This window comes from Staurois parvus, unplaced genomic scaffold (genome assembly GCF_062004578.1).
Source record: "Staurois parvus isolate SC_StPar_1 unplaced genomic scaffold, SC_StPar_1.0 ptg000308l, whole genome shotgun sequence".
In the NCBI taxonomy this organism is placed as follows: domain Eukaryota; kingdom Metazoa; phylum Chordata; class Amphibia; order Anura; family Ranidae; genus Staurois; species Staurois parvus.
Window position 1 is genome coordinate 487,483 of NW_028318104.1, and position 12,269 is coordinate 499,751.

Consider the following 12,269-nt stretch of genomic DNA (forward strand, 5'->3'; position numbering starts at 1 on the left):
TCCCAGTAAGTGTATATTTATTGCTTTGTGTGACAGTTATAGTGTCTACAAACTATGGGATAGATAATGGAATTTACACAGCTTTTACTTTCTGACTGCCCATCACATTTCATGGGGTGGTAAAATACCAGGACAGTACAAACACCCACAAATACCAGGACAGTACAAACACCCCCAAATACCAGGACAGTACAAACACCCCCAAATTCCAGGACAGTACAAACACCCCCAAATACCAGGACAGTACAAACACCCCCAAATACCAGGACAGTACAAACACCTCCAAATACCAGGACAGTACAAACACCTCCAAATACCAGGACAGTACAAACACCCCCAAATACCAGGACAGTACAAACACCCCCAAATACCAGGACAGTACAAACACCTCCAAATACCAGGACAGTACAAACACCCCCAAATACCAGGACAGTACAAACACCTCCAAATACCAGGACAGTACAAACACCCCCAAATACCAGGACAGTACAAACACCTCCAAATACCAGGACAGTACAAACACCTCCAAATACCAGGACAGTACAAACACCTCCAAATACCAGGACAGTACAAACACCCCCAAATACCAGGACAGTACAAACACCCCCAAATACCAGGACAGTACAAACACCCCCAAATACCAGGACAGTACAAACACCTCCAAATACCAGGACAGTACAAACACCCCCAAATACCAGGGCAGTACAAACACCTCCAAATACCAGGACAGTACAAACACCCCCAAATACCAGGACAGTACAAACACCTCCAAATACCAGGACAGTACAAACACCCCCAAATACCAGGACAGTACAAACACCCCCAAATACCAGGACAGTACAAACACCCTCAAATACCAGGACAGCAGGACAGTACAAACACCCCCAAATACCAGGAAAGTACAAACACCCCCAAATACCAGGACAGTACAAACACCTCCAAATACCAGGATAGTACAAACACCCCCAAATACCAGGACAGTACAAACACCCCCAAATACCAGGATAGTACAAACACCCCCCAAATGACCCCTTTTCAGAAAGTAGGCACTCTAAGCTATTTGCTGAGAGGCATATTGAGTGCATGGAAGATTTATTTTTTCCACAAGTTTCTGGAAAATCACAAAAACATTTTTTTTTTACATAAAGTTGTCATTTAAATGATTTATTTCTCGCACAAGCCATGGGTATACACTGGGGAACAGAAGTATTTGAACACCCTGCAATTTTGAAAGTTCTCCCACTTAGGAATCATGGAGGGTCTGAAATTCACATTGTAGGTGCATTCCCACTCTGAGAGACAGAATTTCAAAAAAATTTCAGGAAATCCCATTGTATGATTTTTTAAAGAATTTATTTGTCTTGCACTGCTGAACAGAAGTATTTGAACACCTGAGAAACAGCAAGAATTCTGGCTCTCAAAGACCTGTTACTGCGCCTTTAAAAATTCCACCTCTACTCCACTCATGAATCTAACTTAGTAGCACCTGTCTGAGCTGTTAAAAGACACCTGTCCACCCCACAGTCAGTCAGACGTCAACTACTACCATGGGCAAGACCAAAGAGCTTTCAAAAGAAACCAGAGACAAAATTGTGGACCTCCACAAGGCTGGAAAGGGCTACGGGGCAATTGCCAAGCAGCTTGGTGAAAATAGATCAACTGTTGGAGCAATTGTTAGAAAATGGAAGAGGCTAAAGACGACTGTCAGTCTCCCTCGGACTGGGGCTCCATGCAAGATTTCACCTCGTGGGAGATCACTGATGATAAGAAAGGTGAGGAATCAGCCCAGAACTACAAGGGAGGAGCTGGTCAATGACATGAAGAGAGCAGGGACCACAGTTTCAAAGGTCACTGTAGGTAGAACACTATGCCGTCATGGTTTCAAATCATGCATTGCACGGAAGGTTCCCCTGCTCAAGTAATCACATGTCCAGGCCCGTCTGAAGTTTGCCAATGACCATCTGGATGATCCAGAGGAGGCATGGGAGAAAGTCATGTGGTCAGATGAGACCAAAGTAGAACTTTTTGTTTTAAACTTCACTCATCGTGTTTGGAGGAAAAAGAAGGATGAGTTGCATCCCAAGAACACTATCCCTACTGTGAAGCATGGGGGTGGTAACATCATGCTTTGGGGGTGCTTTTCTGCAAAGGGGACAGGACGACTGCACTGTATTAAGGAGAGGATGAATGGGGCCATTTTTTGTGAGATTTTGAGCAACAACCTCCTTCCCTCAGTCAGAGCATTGAAGATGGGTCGTGGCTGGGTCTTCCAACATGACAACGACCCAAATCACACAGCCAGGATAACCAAGGAGTGGCTCCGTAAGAAGCATATCAAGGTTCTGGAGTGGCCTAGCCAGTCTCCAGACCTAAATCCAATAGAACATCTTTGGAGGGAGCTGAAACTCCATGTTGCTCAGCAACCGCCCTGAAACCTGACAGATCTAGAGGAGATCTGTGTGGAGGAGGGGGCCAAAATCCCTGTTGCAGTGCAAACCTGGTCAGGAACTACAGGAAACGTCTGACCTCTGTAATTGCAAACAAAGGCTTCTGTACTAAATAATAACACGGATCTTCTCAGGGGTTCAAATACTTCTGTTCAGCAGTGCAAGACAAATACATTCTTTACAAATCATACAATGTGATTTCCTGAATTTATTTTTTTTAATTCTGTCCTCAGAGTGGGAATGCACCTACAATGTGAATGTCAGACCCCTCCATGATTTCTAAGTAGGAGAACTTGCAAAATTGCAGGGTGTTCAAATACTTCTGTTCCTCACTGTATATGGAATTACACCCCAAAATACATTCTGGTACTTCTCCTGAGTATGGGGATACCACATGTGTGAGACTTTTTGGGAGCCTAGCCACATACAGGGGCCTGAAATCCAATGACCACTTTGAAAGCCTGAAGGTGTGTAACTTCCTCATTTCACTTCCTCACTACCTATCACAGTTTCGGAGGCCCTGAAATGCCAGTATAGCACCAAACCCCCCCAAATGACCCCTTTCTGGAAAGTAGACACCCCAAGGAATTTAAAAAGAGGCATGATGAGTATTTTGCAGATGTAATTTTTTCTCAAAAGGTTCTGCAATATAAAAAAAGAATAGAAAAAATATGTTTTTGTTTTTTTTCTTCATTTTCTAAAAACTTGTGGCAACAAATGAGATCTATAAAATACTCACCATGCTTCTTATCACATTCCTTGGGGTGTCTACTTTCCAAAAAAGGGGTCATTTGGGGGGGTTTGGTGCTATCCTGGCATTTCAGGGCCTCCGAAACTGTGATAGGTAGTCTGGAAGTGTAATGAGGAAATAAAGCCATTTAAAAGCCTGAAGGTTCTTATTGGATTTTGGGGTCCTGTAGTTGGCTAGACTGCCAAAACGTCTCTCACATGTGGTACCCCCATACTCGGGAGAAGTAGCAGAATGTATTTTGGGGAGTAATTCCACATATACCCATGGCTTGTGTGAGCAATAAATCATTTAAGTGACAATTGTGTGTAAAAAAAAAAAAAAAATTGTCATTTTTCAAAAACTTGTGGTAAAAAAATAAATTCTTCTATTGATTAAACGTGCCTCTCAGAAAATAGTTTGGGATGTCCACTTTCCAAAAAGGGGTTGTTTTGGGGGGTGGGGGCGTTTTATGCCCAGCATTAGAAGTTTATGCCACACATCATTCACTCTTCTAACCACCTGAAGACCAAGCCTTTAATGACACTTTTTGTTCACATGAAAAAATCTGTATTTTTTGCTAGGAAATTAATTTAAACCCCAAACATTATATATTTTTTTAAAGCAGACACCCTAGTGAATACAGTGGTGGGTGCTACAAATTTTTATGGCACATAGTACTCGCGCAATGATTTTTCTAAGCAAATTTAAAAAAAAAAATACACTTGTTTTACTTTTAATGAACAAAACACCATATATTGGCCAATTGTTTGGTAAAATATAAAAGATAATGGTATGCCGAGTAAATAGATACCAAACATGACATGCTTTAAAACTGCGCATGCCCCATTCAATGGCGACAAACTGCAAACATTTTTAATATCCATAAGCAGCACTTTAAAAGCCTTTAAAAGCCACCATTTTAGATTTACAGAGGAGGTCTAGTGTTAGAATTACTGCCCTTCATCTGATGTTCATGGCGATACCTCACATGCATGGTGCGTAACGGCACAGGGTCAAGGCTTGTGCACACAGGTGTGCGTGCATGGGAGGGGCAATTTTTTTTTTTTCAGTTATTTCGATTTTTTTTAAAATTATTTTTACATTGTACCTTTCATTTTTTTTTTTTTATCGCTTTTAATGCTATAACAGGGAATACAAATATCCCCCATAACTTCAATGGGCATTGTCATATATTCTTTTTTGAGAAATCTGGGGTCTATCAGACTCTGGATATCTCCTCTGCTCTTACATTATCTCATGTCACCAAGATCGGTGATCAGATGCTTTCCCAATTTACAAATGGCGCTGTTTATATCCTGCGAGACTGAAGTGATGAAATGCTCGTAGCTTCCGAATTCTTAGACTATAGAGATGATTGGCACCATTCTGGTCTCCATCAGCTCTATGGTCAGCTGGCAGAAACACCGGCTGCATTCTCAGGTTCCCCCGATGGCACAGGACTGCCCGAGAAGGCCGTGGAAGGCAGCGGGGGAGGGGGGACATCATCTCCCACTGCTTGTAAAAGCAATCTTGCAGCTAATTAGCCACTAGGATTGCTTTTACATGAAAGCCGATCACCGGCTGAAAAAAAAAGACACCAGGATGATGCCTGCAGCTGTAGCATCATCCTGGTATAATCATTCAAATCCAGTGATGTACCAGTACATTGTTGGTCCTTGTTGGGTATATATGCTATGTTCTTTTTTCTTTTTGTATGCAGCCTGTGGACTGAATGACAAAAAAGAGAAGAAATCTCTGCCAGAAAAAGTGTGTGGTATGCCCACCATTAGAATATACTGCCCTGCATCCACCCACTTCTAATGGTGGGCACACATTAGGTCACACGGTGCCACATGCGCCAGTTCCAAGATTGTACAAATGTCTAAATAGTGGCACGCTTGAATAAAACTTGTCCACGTATAAGTGGTACCCCATATGGAGAAATGATGACACCAAGTCCCAAACTATCTTGCCACTGCTCCCCATGTAGTCTGGGCATCTGGGGGGCTCCACGTGACTATCTTTTCCCTCATAAATCCGAAACTTATAAGTATAGCCTGTTGCCCTCTCACAGGTCTTCTACATCTTGACCCCATATCTGGCACGCTTGCTGGGGAGAAATTGTTTGAATGTAAGGTGGCCAGAAAAATTAATGAGGGACTCATCAACGCAGATGTTTTGCTGGGGAGTATAGACATCTGCAAATTTTTGGTTAAGGTGATTTACGAGGGGCTGAATTTTGTGGAGCCGGTCAAATTCAGGGTCACCCCGAGGATGACAGAGTGTATTGTCATTGAAATGCATAAAACACATTATACTCTCATATCTATGCCTGGCCATGGCAGCAGAGAACACGGCATATGATGAATCGGGTCTGCGGACCAATACAACCGCAATTCATTTCTTTTAGTAATGCCCATGTTGAGGGTTAGGCCCAAATAAAATGTAAATACAGAAACCGTAATGAGTTTCCATGCGAATGGTCTGGCAAGGTTTGAATTTGGGTTGGCGGCGATAAATTGTTGTGCATATAAACTGCTTTGATCCACAATAAATGCATACAGATCTTCCGTGAAAAACAGCTCCAAAAATCAAGGGGAGTATTTAAATTTGCTATTTCCACCTGAATTCCGGGTTTGGCAGTGAATGGGGGAAGTACGGGTGCTGCAGAATTTGTGGGCTGTCAATCGGGATTTGCAAGCACATCTGGAAGGATACTCGGAACTCTACAGGCCTGTGTGCAAATTCTTGGTGGTTGCAGGACAATACTTGTGCTCACCACCACTCCGGCTTGTACTGCACTTATGGGACTCACCACGTCACCAAGTCATACTGCAGTGCTGGTATTATTATTATTATACAGGATTTATGGCGCCAACAGTGTGCTCAGCGCTGTACAGTATAACGGGAGACAATACAGCAACAATACAGTTCAATACAAGAGGGTTAGGAGGGCCTGATCCTGGGAGCTTACAATCTAAGAGGTATGCGAAAGACCAGGATGTACTAGACTGCTGGGGCTTGCCAGTTCACCAAAAGGTAGCGCGGCACTAGTACTGGCACTCTGCTGCATATGAGAGTCCTCAAAATTTACCGGCAAGTGCTAACAGAGATCAGGCCTGATTCTGCCAACACTGCGGTTTTGTGTGCAATGTATCAGTGACAGTGACCTACTGACACTGCACTTGCTGGGAGAGAAGGGGGGGTAATCGTAGGGGCTAAACGCAGGTTCTGGCAGGTGCCGGGGCTGATCCCGCTAACGCTGCATTTTTGGGGACACTATACTAATGTGAACGCTTGTATAGTGCTGACCTGATCAAAGATATTGATCCGTTCAGACACTATACTAGCAATGGAGGTTTATTGTGTATGAGCGTGCTACTGGCAATCAAGGGGTTAGATGTGATGACTGGAGTACTGATGGGCAATCTGACGCCATCCGGGAGGGGCGTGAAAACCACGGGAGCACAAATCATGTATATGTATATATGTGATTTTGCTCACCCATGCCACCCTGTAGCAGTATTTCAGCTGTAGGGCGGTCAGGAAGCGGTTAAAGAAGCAGTTTGTGTTACATCGCTGCATTACTTTAACTGGCAATTACGCGGTCATGCAACACTGCATCCAAATTAAATCTACATCCTTTTTTCCCACAAATTGAGCTTTCTTTCGGTGGTATTTCATCGCCTGTGCATTTTTATTTTTTGCGCTATAAAAAAAAGGCTGACAATTTTGAAAAAAAAACAATATTTTGGACTTTTAGCTATAAAACATGTCCAGTAAAAAAATTTAAAAATCAAATTTTGTCATAAATTTCAGCCAAAATGTATTCTGCGACATGTCTTTGCTAAAAAAAAATCCCAAACGTATAAATGAATTGGTTTACATGAAAGTTATAGCGTCTACAAATGGCGGGAAAGATACTGGGATTTTTTTTTTATAATAATAATGGCGGCAATCAGGGACTTATGGTGGTGATCAGACATTTATGACAGTGATCAGTGACTTATAATGGGACTGCAGGACTGCGGCAGACATTTTGACACGGGGGGGGGAACTGACTTTGGCTCACTGACATCCCCAGTGACACTAATACAGTGATCAGTGGAAAAAAAAACACTGACACTACTAATGGCACTGGGGAGGAAGGGGTTAACATTTTATTAAATGAAAGGGTTAACTGTGTGAGGGGAGTGTTTTACTAGTGGGCGGGGGGTGTGTTCTTCACAGGAACACGCTGATCCCGAGAGCTAAACTCCGCTCTCAGGAACAGTGTGTTGCGAACTGACAGGGAGCAGAGCTGCAGTGTAAACACTGCAGCTGAGCTCCCTGTCAGTGATTACCGGTAATCACCAGGATCTGACGGGTAATGACCGGCCGGGACCCGGTGATTGACAGCCGCTGCCACAATTGGCGGTGCGGGTAGGGAGGGCACGCGCCTCATGCATGCCCCCTATCTGTTTTGCAAAATGACGTTTTCAAAAATGATTTTGCGCATGGTGCCGCCCTGTGGCCGTTTTAATACAGTGGCTGGACGGCAAGCAGTTAATAAGCCAACTATTCTCTAATTAAGCATTTCAAATGTTCAAAACATTATACACCAAATTTAATTTTCTAACACCAGAACTTCTACTTACACATCTCTCATTTTTCTCCACTAGATTACCGCAGAAGTGTCTGCACTACCTTTGGACTATAAACCAGCCCAATACCTTTTATATTACACTTCCTTATGTGAGGAATCCCACCATAAATCCTTAGCTATATTTATGGTTACCGCTGACAGACTCTGCATACCAGTGCACTGGCGTTCCACACGCGTTCCGACGGTCAGGGAATGCTTGACCAGATTGACCAACATTGAAGAAATCTTGTCTCCAAATGTCACCCAAACCGTACTCTCTGCTCCCCGCACGACCTCCTGCTCTGGAGCTCCCTTGTCCCCTACTTCCATGCTTGTCTCCAGGACTTCTCCAGAGCTTCCCCCATCCTCTGGAACTCTCTACCCCAATTTATCAGACTATCGCTTACTCTGCTCACTTTTAGGCGATCTCTGGAAACCGATCTCTTCAGGGAAGCCTATCCCGCCTTCAGTTAATAATGGAATCTTCTATTCCTCCTACCAGTCCACCCCCCACAGTTATTAACTTTTGTACCACTAGCCCCTCCCTCTTAGATTGTAAGCTCCCAGGATCAGGGCCCTCCTAACCCTCTTGTATTGAACTGTATTGTTGCTGTAATGTCTCCCGTTATATTGTACAACGCTGAGCAAACTGTTGGTGGCAGGGGCGGACTGACCATTTGGGAACTCGGGCACTGCCCGAGGGCCTGGGGTCAGTAGGGGGCCCCTAGAGATGCCCCTGGCACCTTCTTTCATAGGCTTTTTTTGTTGTCGTTTGAGTGTGGGTGAGGGCACAGGGGCCCCATGATCCCCTATTGCCCGAGGGCCCCATGAGTTGTCAGTCTGCCCCTAGTTGGCGCCATATAAATACTGTATAATAATAATAATAATAAGTCATTCATATGAGTTCCAAATTTGTCACCACATGGGCCAGCTGGATCCACTTTAAAACCACACCACAATGCAAAACGTACCTATAAAATACCACACTAGACATGGCCCATTTCTTGCACGCTGGGATGACTCTTAGCTCCCCCGTCTGCAGGAGGGAAACAACCGGACTTCTCTCTTCCTTACCGTTTTGGAGGGTAGGAAGGGGAGACCATAGCTGATACGTCCCCCCCTCTCATTTGACACATCCTCCCCTTTTTTTCTCCCTTTCTTCTTTTCTTCTCTTACCTTTTGGTCCTATACGTGTTCTTCTTTGTTCTCCTCCCGTTCAGGTTTCTGTTTGGCTATTTGATACCTTAAGCGCCCTCTCTTCTCTGTTCAGTCCCATATAGATGGCCTTCTTACCCAGATCAGTCCATTCAGAGCTGGTAGTATACCACAAGAGGCCAGTGTATTGGGATACTGAATGCTGCTGAGATTCTGAGAGGCCTTGCTGTGTTATCCCTGTACAAGCTTTCTACAGTTTCTATATGTAATCCCTACTATGTAAACACGCTCACATTACTGTACTTTGTATAATATTGGATTCCTTTTGCTGGGATCTCGATAAACGGTTTTATAAAAACAAAAAACCCTCACCATTAATATGTAGAACCTCCTTCCTTTGTATAGTCATTGTTCAATGATCAGAAGCACCACAAAAAAAAGAAAATAGCGATCTAATCTAAAATAATGCAATACTAGGCACAAATGGGAAACCAAAATGGGCGGCTCTTCACCAAGGGCAACGTACATAGTCACCAGCACACCATGGATCTCCAATATGGTCCAAAAAAGGTTTTTATTGCAAAAAGATTACATCCCAAAAGAAAGTGAATGGTGTGCTGGTGAATGTGAACGTTTGTCTAGGATGATTCCAGTCCCAGCTGGTAGTTGCTACATCACCCACCTTTGATGAGCCAAACTTCCGGGTATTCCCGGGGTTTTATCCTGCAACATTTGACTTTCAATGTATGATTTATGCCGTATTTCACATTTTTTACATGCTGGCACTTCTATACCCCGTGCCATTTGAAGCATATACCGACTAAGGTCTGCATATCAGTGGAAATCCACGGGGTTAATTCCCGCAACATTTGACTTTCAGCGCCATTATTTCAGTTGATCTCTATTACTGATCTTCACATTTGCTGGACGGTTTGAATTGCGTTTTTGTGGACTTAGTACTTGTCCATCTAACAATTCTCCCGTTCTGGGATGATTGGTACTATCTCATACAAATGTTACGCTTTATTCCGTATCAGGTCACCATATGACACAGATGACTTCTTGTCAGTTTAATTCAGTCACTTAATGTGATGAGGCTACCTTGGTAGATACCCCAGTAATGTGCTCAGTATTAGGGCTCATGTACACTGCGGGTGATAAACTCACATTTAGCAGCTGGTCAGCGTTTTTTTTCAGCAGCTCCTGAACTCCCCCTAATGTTCTCCTATGTGTCCATGTACACATCTTCGTTTACAGTCGTTTACAGGCAGTTGAGTTTACAGTCTTTTTTTGAACGCAGAAAAATTGCGTTTAGCGGTTTATTTTATCAGCGTTTCAAACACAAAACACTTGCAAATGCTTGTAAATGCTGCAAATAGACTCTTCCAGTTCCCAATGCTGCCCAGAACCTTTTTTATCATGAAAAATGCATGCAAAGCGATTTCAAGGTACTCAGATGGACAAAACACTGAACACAGGATGTTCCTACCAAGCTTGTCACACATTGTAATGAAAGAGAAACTGATACAAATGAGCGCAGAGAGGCCACTCCAGGTGGAAACATGTGAACAGTTAATCATGAGCTCACCACTGCTGCCTTGTTAATCATTTGCATGATGAAGAGAACTGAATTAATAGGCGCTGTGGAAAATGCTCTCAGTCAAGCACCTTAGTGAAGGTGCATCTTTATTGGGTGAGACAAAGTAGCAAATATAATAAAATTTGACCAGCCTGAAGTGAACAGTGTGAATCCAACGGACGGCCCGTCCTCTCTGAAGGGAGCTGAGATTGGAGAACGCTCCTATTGGCTTCAAATCACATCCCTTGACTGAGAGCATTTTCCACAGCACCCATTTTTTTCAGTTCTCTACACATTGTAATGACCATTTACACCTCAGACCTCTCCCATCCTTGGAAACAAAAGATATGTTAATGACCATTCACACCTCAAATTCCTCATGAAGACCCCCTGCCAAGTGGCCTTAATGACTCCCTCTACCAGACACCTTTCCCACCCTTGGAAACAAAAGAAATGTTAATGAGCAACTCACACCTCAGCTAATCTCAACACATACTGCGGTCTCTGCTTCTACTCTCTGTATTTCTCTGAAACAGTCTGAAATAATTCATAATTTACCACTTTTCAGTGCATTCTGGGCATTTGGGAGGTTCTCCTGTGCTTATCTTTAAAAATCAGTTCAAAACACAAATGCACTATGTGATGGGAGTCACCTTGGGTGGGGGACCCATGGAATTCAACTCACTTTGGAGAGGTGGGGAGACCCCTGTCTCATCTCCCCATATCCCACTGTTAGTGGTACAGGGTGATCTGTCCTAATATTGGGGTGGGGTTTTGTGGATTGTTTGGTGCCATGTGGTTGCATCCCAATGTTCTATTGTGTGTCTTGCTTGGGAGCAAACTATCATGGGATGTACAGTTGTGTTCAATATAATAGCAGTGTGTTGAAAAAAGTGAATAAAGCTGAAAATCCTTCTAATAGCTTTTATTTCCATCCACACAAATGCATTGGGAACACGACACATTCTATTCCAAATCACAACATGAAGAAAAATACATCAAATTTGTGTTGTTCCTCTAAAAAATGGAAGAAAAGTGAATATTAGACGGTTCAAAAAAATGGCTGTGTTTGTATTCTTCTTTACAAACTCAAACATTCACTATATAAACTGAGAAATGTTTGAAGATTTTGCTTTCCTTTGAATGACTTCATGAATATTTGGTTGTAGTCGCACTGTTTCTGAGAACTGCTGTACATCTGTGTTGCATGGAGTCACCCAACTTCTGGCCCCTGTGATCAGGTATTCCAGCCCAGGATGATTGGACCATTCCACAGTTCTTGTCTATTTCTTGGTTTTGCCTCAGAAATGGCATTTTTGATGTCACTCCACAAGTTTTCTATTGGATGAAGATCCGGGGATTGGGCTGGCCACTCCATAACGTCCATCTTGTTGGCCTGGAACCAAGATGTTGCCCGTTTACTGGTGTGTTTGGGGTTGTTGTCTTGTTGTAACACCCATTTCAAGGGCATTTCCTCTTCAGCATAAAGCAGCATGACCTCTTCAAGTATTCTGATGGATTCAAACTGATCCATGATCCCTGGTATGCGATAAATAGGCCCAACACCGTAGTATGAGAAACATCCCCATATCATGATGCTTGCACCACCATGCTTCACGGTCTTCACAGTGTACTGTGGCTTGAATTCAGTGTTTGGGGGTCGTCTGACAAACTGTCTCCACCCACTAGACCCAGCAAGAACAATCTTACTTTCATCATTCCACAAAATGTTGT